At 46.3% G+C, this 25462-nt stretch overlaps 1 protein-coding gene across 4 annotated transcripts in view; it reads right to left on the reverse strand.

Annotated features, from left to right (window-relative positions):
- Positions 1-25462, reverse strand: part of LOC138472142 (solute carrier family 35 member E2A-like) — a 741922-nt gene that overhangs the window by 649398 nt on the left and 67062 nt on the right. Inside the window, exon 1 of one of the 4 annotated variants that reach the window (XM_069610156.1) lies at positions 19424-19506. The exons of 2 other annotated variants lie outside the window; for them this stretch is intronic. The gene's annotated coding sequence lies outside the window, so the exon portion shown is untranslated. Of the gene's footprint in view, positions 1-19151; positions 19400-19423; positions 19507-25462 lie in introns of those variants that run through there. One more of the 4 variants, XM_069610157.1, reaches the window with a different exon arrangement.

The raw sequence follows: 25462 nt of genomic DNA on the forward strand, positions 1-25462 counted from the left end.
GCTGTGCAAAAACCAAATTAGAAAACCAAAAGACCGATGTGCCATTACAACTGCACTTTCACATGAGTAGTCCATAGATAACGCTGCACAAATGTGTATTCAGAGAATACTGGGTTAATAAGCTCCATAGAAAGCATGCTAATAAGCAACAAGGTACTGGCAAATAGACTCACATGTTGTGCTCTTAGAGGATAATGCATAGTTAACACTGCAGTTTTTTAGAATGAAGAACACATTGACTCTGGGCATTGCTCCCATAGGAACTGAAGACAAAGAGAAGCAAAGAAAAAAGATTAATGAATCCCGATTGACCAACATTTCTGAGTGGCTCAAAAATATTATACTGGTAAGAAACAGTATATATGAAAGAATAGGCTCCAGTGTACATGGTGAATAAAAACATGAATAAAAACGGTGAATTTTGGTGCAAACCTAGGATATCTTCCACTGTGGTATTCTCATTACAGGGACAGACTGGCCGGACGAATAGTATGGGCCCTCTGAAAAAACCACCAGAGTAATAATGGTGGATAAAAGATTAACAAATAATTACTAACCCTGTATGAGAACCAAATGGGGGACAGATAAAGTGATATATCCAATACGATGTAGGTCTCCCACTACAGGTCCAATACAGACGAAAGGTAAACAACTTCTGGCCCAAAAACAGAAAATTAGGAACAAGTTACTTACCTGTAACTGTTGTTCTCCAGCATGGGTCTGGCACGGATTCACATGCTCATGACTAAAGAATACATAGCAGTAACACATGCACAACCACGGGAGGTGGCAAGGCTCAACATTAAGCATTACATAAACTCAACATTAAGCAACTCTTACCTCCTCACCAGACCCATGCGTCAACCTCCACGTAGCAGCCCTGCAGATGTCCAGCAGGGGCACACCAGATATGAACACCGTAGTAGCAGCGATCGCTCTGGTCGAATGGGCTCTCGGACGGCCGTGCAGCGGTCGGTTTGCCAACCTGTGACAGTGCATGATGCAGCCGGAGAGCCATCTGGAAATGGAAGCCTTCGAGAGAGCCTTCCCTTGGTTCACAGGTCCAAAGTTTACAAAAAGCTGTGATGTCTTCCGAAAACTCTTCGTGCGGTCCACGTAGAACTTCAGCGTTCTAGCTACATCCAGCGAGTGCAAAGTCCTCTCGGCCGGCGACGAAGGCGACGGGAAGAAAACTGGCAATGCCAAGGGCTCGTTGAGAAGGAAGTCAGATTGCACCTTGGGCATGAAGAAGGGGTGCGTCCTCAGCATCACCCTTGTATCGTGGAAAGTCAAGTATGGAGGTTTACAAGAGAGGGCCTGGATCTCTCCCACTCGTCGTGCAGAGGTGATGGCCACAAGAAACGCCATTTTCAACGACAGGAACTCCAACAGTGCCAAATGCAGAGGCTCGAATGGCGGCCCCATGAGCCTGGACCGCACCACGTTGAGCTCCCACGCCGGGGCCAGAGCCTTCACCGACGGGAATGACCGGAACAGCCCCTTCATAAACTCTTTCACTGGGTGATGGGACCAGAGGGAAGATCGCCCCGGGGTCCTGGAGTAGCGGGAGATCGCCGCTAGATGGATCTTGATGGAGGCGTGCGCCAGCCCCGCCTTGGCCAGCGACAGTAGGTACGGCAGCACCTGAGGGGCCGTAATCCGCAGAGGTTTAGTCTTCTGTGCACGGCACCAGACAGAGAACCTCTTCCATTTGTGTCCACAACATTTGAGAGTCGAGGGCGCCCTGGCCTTTGCAAGTAGCTCCTTGCAGTCCGCCGGGATATCGTACCCTCCAAACTCTAGCACTGCAGGAGCCAGGCCTGCAAGCTCAGAGACGCTGGGTCGTGGTGGAGAATGGCGCCTCCCTCTCTGATTAGGAGATCTGCGTCCGTCGGCAGTTTGACTGGGGGGGGGGGACGCTGACATGTCCAGAAGGTCCGGGAACCAGATCTGCCTCGGCAACGCCGGTGCAACGAGGATCATCCTGGACCGGGACCGTTTGAGTTGGTTGATGAGTCGCAGCAGCAATGGCAACGGAGGGAACGCATACAGGAACAGGCCGTCCCAGGGGAACGAGAAGGCATCGCCCATGCTCCCCGGCTGGGGAAACCTGCTGGCGAACCTCTGGCACTTGGTGTTCACCGCCGTCGCGAACAGGTCTTTCTGGGGATTGCCCCATCGTCGGAATAGGAGGTCCACTTGATCCTGCCGCAGCTCCCACTCGTGGTACGAGCGCAGCTCCCTGCTGAGTGCATCGGCAATGGTTTTTTTTATTCCTGCCAGTTGGAAGGGTACCAGAAACATCCCTTGGGTGACGGCCCAATGCCACAGATCCTGGGCCCCCTTGGATGTGCTGGGGACCTGGTGCCTCCCTGCTTCCGGATGTAAAACATCGTCGTGGTGTTGTCGGTGAAGATCCTCACCACCTTGCCCTTGAGGGATGGAAGGAACGACCTGAGGGCCCAGAACACTGCTCGGAGCTCCAGGATGTTGATGAAGTGACTCCTCCTCCAGCCGCCAAAGGCCTCTTGCATGGAGATCTCCGGAATGAGCCCCCCATCCCTCCAGGGAGGGATCCGTTGTCACCCTCTCCTGATGGGCCGGGGTCTGGAAGTCCATACCCGCCGTCAGATGCGTGAGGGTGCCTCTCCACCAGATTGCTTGCCGAAAGGTCTCGTTGAGTGAGATCCTGTCTTCGAAGCTGCCCCTCGATTGCATCCAATGGGCGTCAAGGAGTTCCTGTAGCGGTCGTATCCGTAGTCTGCAAAGGTGTACAAGGTAAATGCAGGAGGACATCATACCGAGCAGGGACTTGACGGACCTCACCATTCTGTGTAAAGCAGTGTTCAGGGTCACTTATCGGGCCGCAATGTTCGTTATTTAATGTCTGTCATGCAGCTGCTGTGTTGTACGTTTAAGCTCCCTGATGCGCTCGGGCTACCGGCGCTATACAATAATAAAATACATACATTCATACCTTGGCCACGTCCATGGTCTGGAAGGGGCTGTGGACAGATTCTTCAGGAGCAACAGCCCCTCGTCCCAGATGTCGTCGAGCAACGGGACCGAGAGGACAGTCTTCCTTTTGGTCTCCCGTCATTGGTAGAGGAACCCTTCCTTCTTCTCTTCCACAGGGCAGAGTTGGAAGAATTTGGATGCCCTGGCGATCATGGCATGGAACGAGCCAAACTCGTCGGGCGGGGAGGTGGTGGAAGGTCCATCCCGTCACCACCGTCGTCATCTGTCCCAGTCGTGACGGTCTCTGTTCCTGTATCATCCCTCGGCTCCGGAGACGGGGAAGAAGGCTGTGCAGGCCGAGAGGGCTGAAAGGAGGGGGTGAATGAATTCTCCGCTTACTTGGAGGGCTCCCCAACGGTCCAGGCCCAGCTGGGTCGTTAGAAGGTGGCAAGGGCAACCTTGTCCTTACCTTCGTACACATGGTCTGGATCGCCATCAAGATTGCCCCCGAGTTGTATTGAGGCCCAGGGACCGGTTGCAACGGTTGGGGAGTGGAATCCTCCGCCTCCACATGTTCCTCGTCGCCACCGCCGTCGCTTTCCTTGTCCGCCTCTTCGGTATCCTTCCCGTGGAACCAGACCTCCTCTAACTCTTTTCCGGCCAGTTCCTCTTCAGAGGCTCTATCTGTGTCCGTGATGGCCACCGGGCCCCCCCTCTTTTCTCACCAGGGTTTTCACAGGAGCATTATTGATGGGCTGAAAGGAAGATTCCCTCCGTGGTGGCAGGGAAACTCTAGGCCCCGAGGTCGCCTCCGATGGGGTAGCCTCCAAAGGCTTCACAAGGGCCGCCACGACTCCCTTGATAGAGGCCTTCACCTTGGGGGGGAAGGGGAAGGGTCACCGCCTCGCTCCCCCCTCAACTGTCGTCTGGATCGACCGGGGCTTCTCCAGAAGATTACCCGGGTTCTCCGACTTCCTCTTTCCCGAGCCAGAGCTTTGGCTCGTGGTTGATGGCGTCGGTGAAATAGCGCCCTGCCTGGCAGCCGAGGAGCCCTACGGTTCGGCGTTCCCGGTGACCGCGGACTCACGGTGCTTAGCCTTTTGTTGGGTCGCCGGGGCGCCCTGAAAGGACTTAGAAGACTGCTCAGACTTCTTTTTCTCACCCGCTGCTGGGCTCTTCCCCTCCAGCCAGTTGGTGAGGCGGGTATGACGATCCCTCATCGTCCGCTCGGACATGTTCCTGCAAAACGCACAGTCCTTCTCCACATGCGCTTTATCTTCAATAAGGCAGTAGAGACATCGAGAATGTTCATCCTCCTTGAAGACATTCTGTAGTCCACATCCAGGGCAACTCCTGAAGAGCTTGAGTCCGGGCGTCGCGTTTTCTTTTTCCTGGGCCATGACCACGCGGGTAGGGCACGAAGATCTTACGGAAGCTTCCAGGAAGAGAAACTCGATGAAAAAATAAATAAATGATCGCCCTTGAGGGGCGTAGAGAGATCCAAAACGGGTCCCCGTTAATCGGAAGTAGAAACGGTGGAGCTTGAGGCTCGATTGACTGAAAAATTAGATAAAATCTCTTTGAAAATTTGCAAAACGCAGTAAAAGCTCGAGAGCTATAGCACGAGGACTCCCAACACTTGAACGTGCTGTAAAAATCTGAGGATGGCTAGCCAGGGGAGGGGCTTAAGGAGAGGACAGTCATTGGCTGGGTCAGTATGACCCAGAGACCAGTGAATGGTTACTACTAAGAAAGACAGATCAGAAACGAAACTGATACTGATTTTTTCTTTACCGAGGATTCCCAGCCCAGCGACGGGGAATATTCATGAGCATGTGAATCTATGCCAGACCCCATGCTGGAGAAATTAACCTTTTGTCTTTAGGTTGTTTTGGCCCTGAAGAAAGCGATTAGGATATTATATAATTCGCTGAAACCGATAGACCATAAGTGTTAAGGTTGATTCCCTGAACCCTCAGGACATTCATATTAGTGAATACCAGGGAAAGAACTTCTACAATTTATGCAGAGGATTCTGCTTTTTATGAGAAACATAAAAGGAGGGAGAAATAAATCAACCCCCACCGCCACCCCAACACCCCAGTGTTTTTTTTTAGCAAACCAGTAGTAGATGTAAAGTAGTGAGCTAGACTAGGGCTAGCTTTTCATCTATCCTCTTTCACAGATAGGCAGCACACCAGTGCCATCTAGGATCAGAATACCACTTGGGACAGGGATAGACTGATGGGGAGATTTAGCAAGCTGTAGGCCGATGATCAAACAGAACTTAGAAATAGAACCTCAAAAAACACACCACTGTTCTGTGTGATATTACGTTGAGCATTAGGCAGAGGTTGCTGCTCCTTGGGCCCTCCCCATTGTGTTTTGAGAACTGGAGGCTGACAAATATGTGAAGACCATCATCAATATAGCCTGTGTGGTGGCCAAACGGATACTGCACAGAAATGGGAGACGAGAGGGACCATTACTGGCAGTCTAGAGCTTGGGTATGGATGCGATTCAGAAATGAGACGGGTGGGTATATAGGAAATGGGGCTGCCCGCAGAAACATGAAAAGATCTGGCCTGTTTGGGGCTGGACCGGGCAGCAATGTATTGACATGGGGTGATCGGAGGAGGGTGGGGAGGGCCCGGGGGGGGGGGGGGTGAAAGGGAGTAGGGTAGGGATTGACAAGGTGGGGGTTCTGCTTCATAGAGATGTGGACACACTATTGATGAATTCTTTGCTATGTTTTACTGGTTATTTTTTTGCATACAGTCAATTTCATGAACAGTTAAAAAATAAATGAAGAAATAAACTGCATGCTATGTGATATAGGTTTACATGTTGGTTGAAAGTACTACTGGGCATGCATACAGCATAGGAGTGTATATTGTGAAAGACGTCCATATTCCTGCATATGTGGAGGTACGGGGGGGTGCCTGAGCAGGTTGTGTGGGGGCTTTCCTCTCATTACAGAAGGTTCACCATTTGTACATAGGCAATTTCTACACTGAAATCCTTTTGCTCGAGGAAATGCACATTGTGGGCACACACTGGCATGTGGAACAATATGCAGTAACTGCAAAGGCTTCCCCAGGCAACTTGTCTAGAAGTAGCTGAAGAAGAGGGCTTGTGAAGTAGGGCTGGACAATATGGACCAGAAGTCATACCGTGATATGTTTGGGATGTATGGCGCTATACAAAAAAAAAAAAAATTATATATATATATATATATATATATATATATATATATATATATATATATATATATATATATATATATATATATATATATATATATATATATATACAGTGTTTATGTAGGTTAAACGCTCAGCTGTAAGCCACCAACTGCATTTGCGATATCAAACATCTTTATTTAAAAGACATTGATTAAAATAAAATGCAAATGCAAGGTTCCTCTGTTGGAAAATACACACAGATGTGTAACTATCAAGTGTAAATACAAAGACATCGTAGTATATATCTCAATGTTAATATTGTCTCATTGATAGTGAAAATATATTAATATATCTCCAAAACTCGATATATCGCCCAACCCAATGTGGAGTCTGCCATGCAGTGTGAGGAACTGTTGGCTCTATATTCTGCAACAGAAGGGATGTCCATATGCAAGTACTACTCGATGAAAGTACTTCTCTTGTTGCTGTGCAGTGACAGTCTCAACAATTATCAAAGCCCAATTGTATTCTGCACTGCAACCAGTACTGGGGCAGGTGTGGTGGGGAGTGGGTTGATAAACTGACCAATTACTTACATCAGCACATAAATCACTCGGGTGGTACAAGAAGTGTTTTCAATTTACATTATGCGTGTAGCTACTCATAATGCATATGTTGTTTATAGTGCACCTCCGTGTTGGGCGCGTGGTATAAATAAATAAACTAAACTGCTCAAGAGCACAAAATGTCTTTAATTCAGTTTGAAGATGTAATTGCAAATGCTCAGGTTTTTGTACATTTAGCAGCACACCACTTTGGGACAGTGGAGATGTTTGCCTGATTGTGTGGACAGCACTTTGGTGAATATAATCCCCCAACAGCAAACCAGACAGCCCTACAGAAAATGGAAAGTGGGCATCAAGGAAGGAAGGAGGGATGCTACTGTTCCCTGTGTCCTTCCAAACCAACCCTCTGCCAATACCCTTGCTTTGTATTATACAACAGAAACGTTTTTTGGAGATTTCACTAGTGTTTTCCACATTGCCATTGTCTCAACACAACAATACTAGTAGTTTTGGCTGCATTAATAGGCTTCCACCATAGCATCTTGCTCGACCGCCATAGACTTCTCCTAGCCCACTCCCCCTGTTTTACACCTTGCTCAATTGCTTTGATCTTTCCCATGCCTCCCAAATCTTTTTTCAAAGATCCGTCATGGGCCAGGGTTGTGGGTTTATTGGCTAGTCTGCTTCAATGGGTGGGGGGGGGGGGGGGGGGGGAGTGTGATCATTTTTAACCAATTCCTCAGTTGTCTCGCCTTCCAGGTTTGGTTGTAGACAGTCATTACACTTCCAGCTCCCTCCTCTCCAGGTCTAGGGGTTTGGTAGCTGCAATTACCCAGCAGTCTTCTGCCTACGATTTTCTGTTAGTCTTCTTCCCGTGGGCAGCCTGTGTATTGGGGCCTAAGCAAAACCCACTTCTGGCAGCACTTATGGATGGTTTCAATTACTCCCAGAGTCCAAAGTATGGCCCAATGGATTTGTATTATACAATAATTATATTATATATATATATATATGACAATGCATTACTTACCGTAAAAGCATTTCTGATGGTTGTATCTGCTTAGATTCACATGCTGTGCATAGGTCCGACATCCAGTGGTCACTGCGGAGTATTGCATTTTGTTTTTCGTAGTCGAAAAGGGGACGTCGACAAGGCGTGTCTGTAACACTATCCCTATAGTGACGTGCGTTGTACCCACAATCCCTCACGCATCGAGGTCCCTCTGTTTGTATTTTTCTGCCCTGAGGGAACCTTCTAGACGTGAGTGAGTACAGAAAAGAGAGAAATATAGGAAAGGATGTCTATGTTCCTTCCATCCGAGCGGGGAGGAAGGGCGGGCGCATGTGAATCTAAGCAGATACAACCATCAGAAATGCTTTTACGGTAAGTAATGCATTGTCTTCTGAGGTTTGTTAATCTGCTTAGAATCACATGCTGTGCATAGACTAGCGAGCAGTACCCGGAGTTGGCGGTGGGTTATGAGAAGGAACAGTAGAGAAAATATGTCTTAATACTGCCTGTCCCACCTGGGAGTCAGATCTAGAGTGTGCATCTAGACAGTAGTGTTTTGTAAGATGGACTCAAGGGGAACATTTGCAATGAATGCTATGGAAGCCCCAGTGCCTCGAGTGGAATGTGCTCTTGGCTTGAAGGGTAGTTCTCTCTTAGCAAGAGTGTAACAGAGAGTGATGCATTGTACAATCCATCTAGATATTGTGGACTTAGAAACTGCATCTCCTTCTCTTCCTGCTGCCACCGAGACAAAGAACTGATTAGTCTTTCTCAGTGTTCTGGTTCTTTCCATGTAGAACATGACAGCTCTGCGTACATCTAGTGTATGCAGACTTTTTTCTCCCAAGCTGGAAGGGTTTTGAAAGAACGTTGGTAGTTCTATAGACTGGTTTACATGAAATTTCGAGATGAATTTTGGTGCAAACCTTGGGTGTGTGCGTAGAACCACCTTATCCTTGTGAACTGTTACGAAGGGGTCTAGTACAGAAAGAGCCTGTAGTTCACTTACTCTTCTAATGGAGGTGATAGCTATTAGGAAAGCAGTCTTAAGAGTGAGGTATTTAAGAGTTGCCTTGTGCATGGGTTCGAAAGGAGTGCCCATGAGTCTAGAAAGTACCACGTTTAAGTCCCATCCGGGAGCTGGGTTAGCTATCGGAGGGTGTATTCTCTTTACCCCCTCCATGAAGGCCTTGATAACTGGTATCTTCCACCACGACACTTTAAGTTGGGAAGTGGTGTATGCAGAAAGTGCCGCTAGGTGGACTTTAATGGAATTAAACACTAGACCTGAATCCAGTAAATGGGTCAAGTACAGAATAATGTTAGTGGCAGAGCAGTCAACCGGGTTGATGTTCTTACCTCTACACCAGATGACAAATCTTTTCCACTTGCTGGAATAGCAGTGGCGAGTATTAGGTTTTCTGGCTTCCCTGAGGATGTCCATACATCTCTGTGGGAGATGTAAATGTCCAAATTCTATGATCTCAGGAGCCAGGCTGCTAAGTTCATGGTCTGAGGGCATGGATGCAGAGTCCTGCCCTTGTCTTGTGACAGCATGTTGTACGGGCAGGGAAGTTTCATTGGGGGAGATAGGGACATCTCCATCAAGTGAGCGAACCATGGCTGCCGGGCCCACATTGGGGCTACTAGTATCATGGTAACCTGCTCCTGGTGCATCTTGTGCACCACCTTGTTGAGGAGGGGAGTCGGGGGGAAAGGCGTAAACAAATTTCCCGGACCATTGAATCGACAGACCGTTCCCCTTGGACTGGTTCTGGGGGTACCTGGAGGCGTAACTTTGGCATTGTGAGTTCTCCAGGGTTGCGAACAGGTCTATTTCCGGGAATCCCCATTGCGTGAAGAGGTCTAAGACGATGTCTTCGTGTAATTGCCATTCGTACTCTTTGGGCAGGGGGAAGTCTCTGCTGAGTTTGTCTGCTAGCAGATCGAGTTCCCCTGGTACATGTTGTGATAGTAGGAACATGTTGTGTTTGAGAGCCCACTTCCATATATTCTGGGACAGCTTGGGCAGTCCTGGAGAGTGAGTGCCCCCTTGCTTGTTGAGGTAGTACATGGCTGTGGTGCTGTCTGTGAGGACCATCACTGTCTTTCCTTGTAAGTGTTCCTGAAAGGCTTTCAGTGCTTTGAACACCGCTAGTAGTTCCAGCAGGTTTATATGCTTGGATGCTAAGCTTGGAGTCCACACTCCGTGAGCAGTATGATGGGATAGGTGAGCCCCCCATCCTGTAAGGGATGCGTCTGTGGTTAGAGTGGCTTCCACTGCAGGTGTGGCAAAAGTTTTCCCCCAATAACAGGTTTTCCTTTGTCCACCACCGTAGCGAGAGAACCAAGGCCTGCGAGACCACCACTAGATCGTCCCATTGTCCGCTGGCCTGACACCACTGGCTGTAAAGCCACTCTTGCATTGGGCGCATGCGCAGGCGCGCGTGAGGTACCAAATAAATACATGACGCCATCATCCCTAGCAAGCGCATTGCTTTGCGTACCGTCACCTCTCGACCTGCCACATAACTGGGGATCTGAAACAGCATGTTTTGGACCCTCTCGTTGGAGGGGAAGACGAGGCCGTCTTTTGTTCGAATTAGAGCCCCTAGGAATTGTTTGATTTGGCTGGGGTCTAAGCTGGACTTCTTTTCGTTGATGGAGAAGCCCAGTTGGGACAAAAGGTCTACGGTCTTTTGGGTATTGGAGAAGCATGTTTCGTAAGAATCCCCTGTTATGAGCCAGTCGTCGAGGCAAGGGTATACCGGGATGGATAACCTGCGCAGGTGGGCCGCTGCCACTGCCAGTACTTTTGTGAATACCCTTGGTGCAGATGCTATCCCGAAGGGTAGTACTCTGAACTGGTAGTGTTTGTCCTCTATCTTGAACCTGAGGTATTTTCTGTACGCTGGCAACATTAAAATATGAAAGTATGCATCTTTCATGTCTAGTGTTGTCATGTAATCCCCCTGTGATAACAGTGGGATTACTTCCTGCAAGGTTACCATACGAAACTTTTGGGGTTTGACAAACTTGTTCACTGGGCGCAGATCTAATACAGGGCGCATGGTTAAATCCTTTTTGGGTACAAGGAAGTACACTGAATAAATACCTTCTGTTACCTGAGATAGGGGGACAGCCTCTATAGCTTCTTTTTTCAGTAGCTCTTCTACTTCTTGAAGAAGAATAGTGAGGTGTTCCGGTGTCATGCATCGGTTCCGTGGGGGTCTGTATTTCGGGGAACCGTTGAATTCGATGCAGTATCCGTGGGCTATGGTGGATAATACCCAACGGTCTGACGTTATTCCCTCCCATGCTGAAAGGAACGATGTTAGCCGGCCCCCGACCGGTGATGCATGGGAGGGGACCCGAATCTTCGGGTCATTTGTTGGTATTGGGCGTGGGGCCTTTGGGACTGGAGCCGCGACCTCTTCCTTTGCCACGACGTTGGCCTCTTTGACTGAACTGGGTGCTTTGGTTAGAGGGCCAGTTGGTAGCAGAGTAAAATTGCTGTTGGCTTTGCTGCTGGCGTTGGCCACGAAAGGAGCGTCTATTGCCATAGCTGCGTCTGTTAGGTGGCCTAGAAATTTGGTCAGGAGTCTTGATGGTATCAAACTCTTTCTTTGCATGTTAGGGCTTCATCAACTGCTTTCCCAAACAGATGTGTTTGTTCTATGGGCTTATTTATCAGGGAAGCCTGGGTTTCCGGTTTAAATCCCGAATTGTGCAACCAGACATGGCGTTTGAGAAGTATTCCCTGAACCAGGGAACGGCCAGCCGTCTCTGCGGCATCTAAGGAGTTCTTTACGATGCCCTGGTTTACAAGAGTTCCCTCTGAGATTATAGCCAGCAGGCGCGAACGCAGGGGTTCTGGTGCGTCCTCTGCTTCGCTGCGCAGCTTGCTCCACTGTGCACCTGCGTAGCTAGCTAGTAGGGAATTGTTATTTGCAATCCTAGTTGAGAAGGCGGCAGAGGTCGTGATTCTCTTCCCAAGTGCATAGAGCTTCTTGCCTTCTTTGTCAGGTGGTGCCTCACTAGTGGATAGTGGTACCCCCGCTCTTTTTCTTGTATTAGTAACTACAAGGGAGTCCGGAATAGAATGTCCCCTGATGTACAAAGGGTCAGAGGACGAAGGGCTGAAGAGCTTTTCTATCCGAGGGTTTAACCCTCTGACTAAGGCCGGATTGGAAAGGGAAGGAGTTATTCTTCTCCTTATAGAAGCCAGGAGCGGAATAGATTGACTAACCGGGGCCTTTTCTTTAATAGCTTTCTCTACAAAGTCTATGTCCGGAAGAATCTCCCCTGTGTCTATTTCAAAATGCGCTGCTGCCTTGCGCAATAGTGCATTAAGTGAAGGTTGGTCATCTATGGGGGAGGTGTTTCCAATAGGTGAGTCCTTGGGAGGAGAAGGGTGAAAGACATCAGGGTCTGAGTGCACTGATGGGGATTGCCAGGGCTGTGAGGTAGCTGTATCTTCTTCAAAAGCTCCTGCACTAGTGTAAGGGTCTTCTTCAAACCCCTCTTCCTCATGTACTTCCTCTCCACCCAAACACTCCTCATCTTCCTGGAGGTATTGCTCCTCTTCAGTGAAGTCATATGCGTCTGTAGAAGGGGGAAACAGCCTAGGAATATTGACCGTAGGGTCATCCTGGGTCCATTCTCTTGGTCTTTTGGGTGTGGGTGGGTTTTGGCTACCCAAAAACCTTTCCATTTTTTCCATACAAGAATGGAGTCTTTCAAGGGTCTCATGGGGAACCCCTGAATAGTCTAGAGGGGGGAAATCAGTGTTTTCACCTTCAAAACGCTTCGAACGCTCCCACAACGTCGACGAAAGGTTTCCGTCGCCCTCAGAAAAGCCCTCCGGTAGTTCAGAAGTGCCCTTAGATGAAGGGGGCAGTTCCTGGCTACTCTTGTGCTTTTTCGGCGTTTCTATATCTTTTGGTGCGGTATTTGACGTCTGTTTCGTCGTCCGCTTACGCTTGTCTTCGGAAACAATTCTTGCCAGGCTCTCGACAACGAGTTCGTCAGTAGAGGGTTCTGAAGTCGACGTTGCCTGCGTTACGCATTGTTTCTCGACGGCCGCTCTATGGAGCGTTACGTCGGATGTTTTTGAGGTAGCACCCGTGTTAGATGAAAGCCCAATCGCTGGTCGTGGCTGCGTTTGCGGGTGGGGCTTGAGACCCTTACGGTCTGAGGTAGACGCCGGAGAGCCCTGCGTCCCCTTCGGCGCTGATGGATCCTTCGTCCTCGACGAAGAAGAGCCGTGGGTTGTGTGCTTAGGCCTATGGGGTCTGTGTGCGTCCTTGTCGCCGGGGTGTTCACCCCCATAAGCAGGGCGTGAGCCGAGCCCGTCGGGGCCGGGGACGGACGTCGAGGAGCGCGAGCGCTCCTTCTGGGGGTTAATGACTTCCGTAACGGACGTCGAGTTATCACCCTCCTCGTCACTTTCTGTAACAGCGGCGGCGGGTGAGGAAACTGACTTCGACATAGCGTAGTCCGCCCACCTCTTAACTTTTCGTTCTTTAAGAGTTCTTGGTTTCAAGAGCTTACAGGCTGCGCAGCTGTCCTCTTTATGATCGAGGGGCAAGCAACGATTACAGAGCTTGTGTTTGTCCTTCCAAGTGTATTTGCCCCTCCAGCTTGGGCAAAACTTAAAAGGGGTCCTCTCCATAGCGGAGGCAATAAAAACTGGTGATAACAACCCCAAGGGAAAGATAGGGGAGAAAGAAAGACATTCTCGACGAGAAGATAAAAGTTCGAACCCCCACTCTCCCTACTGTATGTTGGCCGGCGAGGCCTGGCCACGTGTTCGGCAGCGCCGAAGGATCTCCTCCGTCTCTTCCCCTCCGTCGAAAACTTGCTCGGCGGAGAAACAGCTTCACAGCTAACGTCGAGGGGAGGGATCTTTAACAATAAGTATAAATTAAGGACCGAGGACCGTAGTAAGTGTTTTGCAATGTCTCTCTAGGAGCTCCGCGTAAGGCGACCATAAGCTGGGCGGAAAAAAACAATCTGAGGGACCTCGACGCGTGAGGGATTGTGGGTACAACGCACGTCACTATAGGGATAGTGTTACAGACACGCCTTGTCGACGTCCCCTTTTCGACTACGAAAAACAAAATGCAATACTCCGCAGTGACCACTGGATGTCGGACCTATGCACAGCATGTGATTCTAAGCAGATTAACAAACATCAGAAATATATATATATATATATCTTTCTCCCCCCCCCCCATCTCAGGCCTTCCTATAGCCCTGCGTGGTTTCCATTAGATATCAGTATCCCCTACTTTCTCAAGTAGTCTGGCTATGCAGGACTGCCAAAAGGCAGAAGCCTTTTCCATCATAATCCCTTCAGGCCTTCCAACGGGTTACCAATCCTTAGGTTTCTATCCCCAGTCTAGTTTAAAGTGAGTTTTCAGATTGTGCCAGCAGCAGGTAACCTGATCCTTTGTCTCTCCCCTCCCTGATCTCATCTCCCCTCTTCCTTCCTCCTACTCTACTCCCTCATAACTTCTCCCACTCCACTCCTCTGTACCGCTGATGCTTTTTCTCTCCTCACCCACTCGCTCCCCCTCACACTTCCCTACCTCACTCACTCACTCTGGCTCCACGCCCCACCTTACTCTAAGGACCAATCTGAGCCTACTCTTTTCCCCAGGGTTGAGTCTTCACACGAGAAAGCTTGTAAAATCTTGTTTAGCCAAGTGTTCTTCTTTCGCAGCATTTGAAGGAGTGTTTTCTGCCAGCAGTGTTTATTTAGCATGCTGCCTCGTCTGGGACGTGTAAGTTGTAGAGCTTTTGTCTAGTTTACCAGTTGATGGGCGTTGGACATTCCAATTCAGCATCAGAGCTGGCAGCTTTGTTCAGTCAGCTGCTGGATTCATCTGGGGCCGCGCTGCCTTCTGGTACTTGGAGCCCAAACAGAAAACATAATTTGAACTAGTATCAGGTTTGCAAGGTGCTGGATGTTTGAAAATGCTTCCAAAACTACCACGCAAGGCACAGTAAGAGGATTCAGGGATGTGGGCCCTCCCAACAGCCTGTCCCCACATGTTGGTCAGGACTGGCTCTGGCTTATGTCCTGTTGGACCTCGTTATGCAGGTCGGGAGGGGCGCCTGGTTCCCACCAACAGGGTCAAGTCCATCACCCAGTCACAGTTTAGAGGATGGAAATCAGTGACAATGTTGAACGAACAAAGTAATTTCTGACACGGAAGTTCTCCATCCTATTTGCTAGAACAATTTGCCACTGCAGCCCCCGCGCCCTCCCTCCTTAAGACTTGCCTAGAAGGGAATGCCAAAAAGGCGCCCTACACAAGAAACTGAACTAATTGCTAGAAGGAACATTGGTAACATGCAAATGCAAATGGCAGTGGTGCAGGGTACAACTGCTAATAACCTAACAACACTATGTGTTTTCTTCACGGTTATGCATATTTTGAATGATTATGTTTGGTATTTGCAAATCTAAAAATATTTTTGGAATGATGCAGTGGGTGCGAGTGAAGGTGCTGCATATACGATTGGTGTGAATGAACATTTTCTTCACTGGAGATGTGGTTGGCATGCGAGTCCAGATATTGTTGCTGTGGAAGAACTTGACTAAGACACTGGTGGTAAGTGTGTCCAGATATGGTTGATGTGCGACTGCTTATATTGTAGAAGTTTGTCTGCAGGTAAGGTTGGCAGGCATGTGAATGAATGGCCAGTAAAACGGTTGGTGCCTTGACGTGACTTTTCTGCACACAGGGAATGTTTTTTCTTTTGCTAAACCAAACATCTTGATTTACTATTTTGTATGCACTGTATGTTTGCCTATGCACCAATAGGTGAGGAGATGGGACAGGTAGCAAGCCTATATCTATGAGTTGTATACAAGCTCAAATACAGAATGCACCTCGTTTTTCCAGAGTGTTTGGTGTACTGGTGGTTTAGCTTTCCCTTTGCGCCCAGGACAGTGCACCCACACACGTGATGTACCATTTTCATTGAGACACCTGTGGGAACGGGTGATGGTAGGACATGCGTCATATACATTTTCCAGTGGTTTTTCCTGGTGGTAAATGTCTCTAAATTGTGGAATTTGCTGGGAATTCTGGGTAAGAAATTCTTGCCCGATCCATGCAAGTAAGGGGTATTTGAATTCCCAGTTTTCCCTGGTGGCTGTGACGCCCCAAACCTAAATCTCTGGGTTATCCACAATGCAACTGAAGTGTGGCTCTGGTCTTCTCATAGTGTTTGTTGTACCCGTCGTCTTTATTTTTCCCCCTTCTGGCCTGGTGGGTGCACCTACACAGGTAAGGAGCCATTTGCAGTCAGAGAAGTTCATGCGCATACTAAGGTATGCTTTGTTAACACTTCATTGAGTTCTATCATTTGCTACAGATCTGTCACAAATTAATTTCCAAAACCTGCCCAAAATACAGGTGCTGGTTTAGAAACTCAATTTCTGTGACCTACACAAATTACCTACCCACTCAAATCACAAGCCTGTGTACTTTCAAAAAATACATGGTTGACACTGGTGACCGCACAGTTTTTTTTCTATTTTCAAATGGCAATTATGAGTCTTCAACCATTCAGCGTAAACTATTTGGCTAAATGTACTGTTTGTCCTCCAATACACTGCGAATACTGCACGTTTTCCTATCCAGCAGTGTCAGGGGAACGTAATAATACATTGCTTTTGTCCGTATGCATATAGAACTTTAGGTTACAAGGACAAACGTTTGCCCCATAATTTATTTCTCATCATTTTTTCCCTTTGATAAAATATGGGACAAATAGTCTTGAGTGATGCACGCAAATTACCCATTCATGTATTTGAAATGCGTCTTCTTTCCAGAAATGTACACATTTCCAAGTTTCCCTATACCTTTACTACCCTTTTCAACAGTTTGATGCAAGCATGTCAAATTAAAAAGCAAAGGAAAAATTGACCACTGCTTACACAACCGAAGATACACTTGTGAATTTTGTGTTTCACGCTCAAGTCATCCTGTTCTGGAAAGCTCAAAGATTGACTAATTCAGAATTGAAAACCTTTGGTTTACAGAAGAAAAATGAAATTAAAAAATAAATCAGACTTTTGTACCTCATTTTATTGGCATTCACTGAAAAACAAAAAAAAAGGTAACTTTTTCACACCCCACTACAGCAAACCACAAATCCTGGGTGGCATTGTGACTGCCTACATGTGGGGGGGGTGGAGCGGGGGGAGGCAAATTAATCATGATATCTGTAGAAACAAAAGTTATAGAGGAGGAATGCTGGAATACCGAACAGTCCAAAAAAAGTTAGCAACAGGTAGGAATACCCTAGCAGTCAAGGGGTTAACAAGGAAATACTATTTATAGTAAGGGGAAGGGTGGGCTACAGTGCACAGACAAAGCTATACAACTACATGTGATGGGTTAATGAATGCAATCTGCATCAGATAAACCATGGTTGTTGTTCATGGGGCATGCTGCGGCACGATCACACATCTGGAAACCGCTCACTTCCTAAACTAAAAAGGGCTAAAAACTTTTATATTAATTCAAACACAAGACTAACCTTTACTGAATGGGGCGAGGTGTGCTAGGAAACAAAAACATACTTATTTCACTCCTCCCTTTCCCACGCGTCTAGAAAGTCTGGTGTTTAGCCCAGGGCTAGATTCACATAGCTATGTAGATGAGAGAAAGGTGGCTGCCATATGTTGGGGGGATATTTTTTGTAACATCAAGGGCTTAGGGTGCACATCTGAATTTAGACAATCAACGTACAGACACCTAAACCTGAAACTCAGACACTGGCACTCCAAAGTAACAAATCTTCAAAATGGCCAGTTTAGGTCCGGATTTAATCTTCAATTTGTACCTAATTACAACTAATGAGTGTCACGTTGACCCTGGCAAGCGCAGGTTATCCTGGCAGAGGGATTTTACCTTGAAACTGGGGCTTATTATTGGGAACACATCTGGGAGAGAATCGATAAGAAGATACACAATACAACTCGCCACCCGGTATCATCACTTTCCATCTTGCTAAACAAGCAATACCCACATTTGGGGGGACTGCTTGGACAATAGGTCTAGTCCTGTAGAGATATTAAGTTATTAAATCCACAACAATCTTACATTGTTTCTTTTGGGTCATGCACTTTAAGCTGGAGAAGAAAAAGGGATTCCAGATTCTCTTAGTTCTCAGGCATTTCCCGGTGGCAAAAATTGTGGGGAAAACAGCGTCCACGGATGAGAGATGTGGCGGAATAAAGTTGGCAGTTCTCGACACTAGAAAACATGATTAACTGCATCCACAACACCTGTTCATCATGAAGCTACCTAAATATCTGTATTGCCTATATATGCCATGTACCAGTAGCCGCTTATGTATCTCTATCCCATATATACCCCTATCCATCCTGTCGTTATATATATGTATGTCGCTATGTACGTCCCCACTGTCCTGCTCATGTCCCCGGTCTCAGGCAGGCACTACTGATATCCACCATATCACACCACTATGCTTACTCTGATCTATACACCATTATTCAACTAAAACATAGCTATACCATGATAAATTCGGCCCAGCTGTTCTCATACGAACACGACCCCACGAACACCCCATAACCCTAATAAAACACTGCTAGCTGAGCACATTCCGCTAGCTTAGGCGCTCCTCAGGCCTAACGCAGCCAGAACCCAGTCTAGGTGTCCACCCTCCAGACTGAACACCTCCAACTGATTCATCAGCACCACACCTATCGCTATAAAGCAGCTATCATTCAACAATCACACCAGCTGCATACATAGCCGGTGCACCCACGCACCATACGACACTCTTTCTCTCTACAGACTTGAACTACGGTTCCTGAGGGCGTTCAACCTACCAATGATACATAAGGCACTATATAAATGCCAAATAACATAACAGAACTACTAAATACACCATGATCAGCTATCCTGAAGTATGACTTGGAAGACGGCACATGGGTTGTGCACCACAAGACAATAGACTTTTGGGCTGGTATGATGGTTAATAGGTCTTCTGAATGTAACCCAATTAATACTTGTTTAGTAAGTCGAGGACACTTTTTGTCCGAATAATAATGAAGATGGAGGAGGGTGCCCATTAAGAGGGTGGGAGGGTGTGAAAATGGGCTTCAGGATTTAAAGGTCTGACACGTTTACAAAGAAATAACATATGTGGAGAGCTTTTGTTATCAAGTTGGTCAAATAACATTGGTTGCAAAAAAAACAAAAAACAACAACAGGGAACACCCATTAGCGAGGGCGTTGTCAGCAACTGGTAAAACCTCTTCTGCTGGCTATTCTGGTACACATGAGCGCTTTAAGGCTGCAGCGAGTATACCCTCGACAAATGTCCATCAGGAAATTGCCAACATATGCTCCGGGGCATACATATTTCTGAAAAGTGTACCTTTTATTAACTTTGAACGATCAGCTGAAGGAGGATCCGTTGATAATGTATTTCACAAGAGGGCAGGGCGCATACGAGGTTCCAATATTGTTCTTGTACGCGCCCGTGCGCGATAGCAGTTCAAACGTGGCAGTGGATGGCGCGGTTCTGCTGTCAAATTACCCCGAGAAATCCTGGGCTCCAAAACGAATACGAAAAGACGCATAACTTGTCAACGCCTCTCGAGCATTACACTTAGGTACTCGTAACAGGTGAAAGGAAAGACCACTGACCTGTCTGCCAGCAAAGCAGCTCGAAAGCTTTATGTAAGATTTGGCTGCTCCGACAGTAAAACAAGTCTGAGACACAGTGGAAAGAAACCGAGCAACGTGATCTGGGAGATGGAACCTCCCACTTCGTGCTGTATGCCAAACAAATGAGCCCAAGCATGTTTCTGTCCAAAGAGCGAGTGAAAGCTTTAATTACCTGCAAACTGGGAGAGGAAGATATACTGGTTAATCAGCTGTTCATTATAGAAGTGCAGCCTAAGGGCCTGGTCAAACTGAAACTGCCCCACACACTTAATGGTGCGGAGTGCGTGACAAAGAAAGCTTAATATATTTTCAAGGTTTCAGCTTTCGTCCTTGCTGCCTTTCTCTACTCGACTGCGCCGCCGGGGTCAATTGTGCCACGCAATTAAGACACAGGCTGCGTGAGCAGAAATTACATAAAGGGAAGCTACATCTTTTACTTAAAGTCTGTTTCAATGGAAAAGCTCCACAAATGCCATAAAGGCCGTGTCACTTGAAATGTTTGCAAGCCAAACCAGAGAACTCTTAAATATTCTCGGCTTACAGCTCTTTTGAGTGGGTTTATATGCTTGTTGGAGATTGATGAAGTTCAAGGTGTGACTAATGCCATGCAATCTCAATGATACAAAAAGGAATACCAATAATTGAAGGTTGCATAAGGAAACATTATGGATTGTAATCTGTGCGCCACACAAACCTGACATTTTTCACCAAGGAACGTCGCACTGGAATTAAGGCACAAGACCAATGCTCCAGATAAGATTTTGAGATGGGAGTATTTTCCTTCCCATTTTTAAACTTTGAGTGTAAATGATTTTTCTCCTTCATAATAGAATAAAAAGTATGTGACATCCAGCGAATGCATGGAAAAAGTTCAAACTGTATGGAGGTCATTAGGCGGCAGCAGTTCACATCATGACAGAAAAGCAGGGTTCTCTCTTTTAACAGCTAAAGCAGTGCGCAGTAGAGGAAACACCCCCTCGCAAATGGAAAAGATGAGCACTAACACGGTGAGATTCCCCTGCATTCAAAGAACAGGTACTGTTGGGGTGGTCAGGAAAGGTTCCAACAATGAGGACGGTTCATGTTGCGTGCGCCATATTTGTGAATGGAGGTGCAGCAAAGTTAGCGCAAGGTTGCAATATTGTATATGTATCCAGTGTAGTTAAATGTGAATGGGATATGTTACTTTAGTGTTACTTTTAATAATTTGATACGCATTAGATTTGCACACACCTAGAAAGACAAAAGCCAAAACTACCAAATCAAAAATAAACACGGTTCAGATATAATGTGCAATGAAGTGCCTAGAGACTAGGCAGTGAGGAGTTTTATAATGCACATGCAAGGAAGGGTGACTGGTCAGAGAACCCACTGTGAAGAAACAGGACAGTTATTAAACATGCATTCACAGGGAATTATAAATCTACATGTAGTGGGCTTTTTTAAAAATAGATTAAACTCGGCAGTCAGGGTTTCGCTACATTTTAAGTGACTTGGAGGAACTGGTTTTGAAGAGTTTCAGAGGGCAGAGGATGAGTAACTACGACCTTCGCCAATGGTCAGCTAAGCTAACAAACCAGCCAGGGTCTTTATGGCCTGGCAGTATCCTGAAAGTGCCTGGGAGCTTGCCGAAGGGTTTCAGCCATTTGTTTAGACCAGCAACAAACAAGGGGTGAAGTGACGCTCGAGGCCAGAGTGACCAATACCCAGGGGTTTCGAGTATTCTCAGGATGTGCCGTGCATGCTGAAATGGTAGTCACTTAGATTAAAGTGTTCCAGGACGAAAGAAAAGTTGGGGTGGATGAGACAGTTATCAGTTGAAAGGGACCACATTTATTGTGCTTTCCTTATGTCATTTGAATTATCCATGCAAACCATGTGCAATTACTTTTAAGATTAAGAGGTTTCAGGCCAGTTGTGACCTGTAAAGAATTATGTTTGTATAGGAGTGTGTAACCATGTGCTGATGTCATGACCTACCACTGACGAATCCCAAGAAGGGGTGTGCTAGGAATACGATCTGAAGATGGAAGTTAAGTTATCAATAACCAATGGGAATGGAAGAACTGGAGAAAGATGGAATTTCTTTGTATAAGTTTTGTCCAATCACATGTGGGAGGTGGATTGTAATAAAATATATGGAGTGTTTTAACTTTTGAAAAAATGAATATAATGTGTCAACTTATGTGGTTCGGCGAGACTTGGGTTAGTTTGACTGTGCAGCATAATGTAGCTCCTCCCAGGACAACTTGCTTTACGAACAAACGTGCACTCATTCCTTAAGTAGTGGGCCCACTTTGGTTAAGGGCATTAGGGACCCACCCATATAGTATCACAGAAGCATAAGCCATTTAATGCTCCACTCACACAGAACAGACCACCGAGTAGGAGCTGTTCAGGCTTCCCTCATGTAGAACAGGAGTGAATAAGTGCAAGTTAAAGCAAAGGCAGTAGATCTCCACAGAGAGCGCAGTAAGGAATAGGTCTCCACAGTAGATGCAAACCTCACACAGAACAGGTGCAACATAGGATTCAGGAGCGCACACTCCGATCCTAATATAGAAAAGGTAGGCCATGAATTTCGGTAGATCATTCTTTCCTCACATGGAGCAGGAACGTCGTGGGTCTCAACAATACAACATTACCATAGATAAGTCGACGTTGACAGCAATAGAAAGTGAAGGAACTGCATGGGATGGAGTAGCGCAAGCGGTAAATAAAACTGCCTCAGAAATGCAAGCTACACTTGCATAGATGGGGAACAACCGAGAACTCGGAAGTCGAACTTCCCATCACAAAGAACTTGCCCAGCAGGGGTTAAACGATTCAAGCTCCCCCCTCACAGAAAATAGAAATAGCTTAACAGCAGTGGGAGCTCCACCCAAAGAGCAGGAACAGTTAATTGCCTCTGCAGTTCAAGCTCCTCACAGACAAGATAGAACAAATATAGCATAGATAGCAACTAATTCAAATAGGGTCAACTGCTTCCGAAATCAGAAAATCTCCACATTGTAGCAATTTAGTCAAACATAATTAGAATAATTCAACCTTCAAGAAATACATGATGTATACCATTTCCCAGCCACTCGATAGCTGGTTCACTTCCTACATCATGTTGCAGAAGGGGATGCTAATATAGCAGGAGGATAAGTCAATCAATAAAAACTTTTCATTTAACTCTACAAAGGTCCACATATTTAATCTTTTCTGTATATATTTACATTTTTAACACACCTCGGTAATTACACAGTAAAGTAAACATGACTTGTGTTCTGTGTTTTGAGGCTTGATAGCAGAATGGTCTGTTGATGTTTAATGAAAAGTGCTGGTTTACTGGAACTAGCACGGTTTAATGGTATGCTAGTGTTGTGCTCCGATAGCGCAGAGAGCCAAGTGTTCAATGCTAAAATCTATATCTAATCTCATGGTCAAATGTTGGCTTGCCTCAATTAGCCTTACATCAATCAAAGGTCAGTAAACTGAATATCGAATGACCAAATCATAATCCCAGTGATTAGCATTGGGAGGAATACTGCTTGAAGAGCTACATAAAAACTGTAAACACCAATCTGGATTACCACTACAGGGAAATGTTTTGCTGAGTTTCTATTTCTTTTGCAAATAAGCATTTCATTGTTGAATCATAACAGAGCTTGCAGAGAGTCTTGAAGATTTGAAAGAGGCTGTGACCTTAGTGATTGGTATAATGACAACAACACATCCTTGAGCAAGGACCCTGCTGCCGTTGGCCATGGATAGTAACATTTACCATATGGACTCCAAGTTGAGGTTTAATGGATGTTTAAACTAGACACTGAACAAGATGAGGTTGAGGCCAGAGCATTTTACAATTAGTAAACCCTCAATAAATACCTAAAATTGTTCTAAGATCAGCAGATTCGTTTGTCTCCTAAAACGTTTTCCTTTTATTGGACATGTATCTCCTACCCTCGTTTTCTTATTCCTTTATTAAACGTTTATGGATCACTTTCTAGACACGTTATAGTGCCATGTGCACAGTTTCAAGGTCTGTGTTTAAACAAAAAACCCAGAAGTCACCACTCTTAATTGACTCGTAGCTTCCTACAAATTGCCCCAGCTTTGTCATAGAAGTAGATCCCATTTTAGGACAACGTTAATACGTGTCTAGGTGTTTCGAGGTTTTCCTTTATCTTACAAATACAACATATTCTCTGGTCAGCTGGGAGCTTTGTGTGGGCCCCTCGTAGCGCCAGCAGTGGCACCTGATTTGTACGCAGTATGAAGTTGCGAACTGCAGCCCTAGGGCATTTCAGAAGATACTGCTGTGTTTTAAGACAACAGTGGCCAATGCCCCCTACAGATTTGAAGTTGTGTAGATATTGCAAATGTGTAAAGTTGTTTAACTAATCTCACTGCTCCACCTTGTTTTTGTATATGGCCTTCAACTCCTCAAACGCTGTGCCATACTCAAAGAAGGAGGTCCACTCTATATTGGAAAACATTTCTCGTTATTTGACGTATTTATTAGGACTACCAATTAAATATGTTGAACCGATGAGCGGCAACAATTGGCGAGCCTCTGGATTTAATATACAGTGTGCCCCTTCTTATATGCACTTGGCTTAGAAGGGAGACCAATCCCAATTCTAGTCGCAAGTATGACATTAGGTGATAGGTGGCAGATTAAGCAGCTTCCTCCAAAATTGACCTTCCACCACATTCAGCCATGTCAAATCACTCCTGGCAAGTGCTTCGGATCCATACAAAATGGCTGGGGAGAAACTGTCTATACAGCTTTAAAATCCCTTCTAGTGAGTATCCAGTGGTTTGTTTTGCAAATCTGTTAATAAAACAGGTCAGTTGTCTGGCCTTTCTTTTTTTTTTTTCAGTCCACGATTGCTTCATAGTCACAGTCACCTGTCAACTCTACTCCCAGGTATCGGTAACTGTTGACATACTCAAAATTATTTGAGTCATCTGCAGACAGACACTTGCTATCTTATTGCCAGGTACAGCCATCATTTTGGTTTTACTCATATTTATGACTAGGTCGTATGACTTGGTGTACTCTGTCAGTATTTTAAATTTGTTTTTTTACACCCCTTAGGATACGGTCGAGCAAAACGAGGTCATCTGCATACAATAGGCTAGCGAGATGTTGAGGGCATATATTGACCGGGCAGCCATCTCCCATCAATAACATTAGTGGCAGATCCGCCAGTTAGAAACAAAATAGTAGAGGTGCCAGTACACACCCTTGTCTGACTCCCCGCCCCCTGTTGACCAAATTAGGGACCATTTTAGATCCCAGGTTGTCCAAATGCACATGAACACTATTCCCTTTATGCAGCTGACGGAGTACCTTGAACCATCATTCAGGGCAGCCCTATGTACGTAACTTCTGCCATGTTCACTATTTGATATGGGTGGGCTTTAGCGCTGCATTTGACACAGAGTACAGGGTTCCGCTTGGTTGCTGCTTCCCCTAAATGGATATCAAGTAACCTTATGTTTTTGTCGCTGCACCAGGATGGAAGCCGGTTTGTGTACAATCCAAAAGATTTTCATCCATCCAGCTCTGCAAGGCATGCAGCACAAATGTACCGAACAGTTTACCTGTTACATCTAATAGTGATAATAGTCTGTAATTCTCCGGGCAGACTCAGCCTTTTTGTATATTGGGAGTAGTAACAGGGACAGTTTTTTCTTTACACACCTTTTCATATAGGATACTCAACACGTATGCCCATGCACTTGGGTCGGCTTTCAATACGGCATTGGACAGCCCGTTGGGCCCAGGGGCTATAGATCCCTTTAATGTTGTTATAGCAGTGTATATGTTATCAACATTTAGGTTAAGTTGCCAACGCCCCTCTTGTTTTACTTTCTTCCCACTGCCTGCTGATGTAACAAAGTTAGAATTGATATATTCTATCCATTCACACTCGGGTATAGGATTTATTAAAGAAACCATGAGTGTCACCCTTGGCTTTGGACAGAGTTTGCCAGATAGATTAAACGTTTTTACTACAAAGC

Source organism: Ambystoma mexicanum, chromosome 8 (assembly GCF_040938575.1).
Source record: "Ambystoma mexicanum isolate Mex_15411 chromosome 8, UKY_AmexF1_1, whole genome shotgun sequence".
NCBI lineage: Eukaryota > Metazoa > Chordata > Amphibia > Caudata > Ambystomatidae > Ambystoma > Ambystoma mexicanum.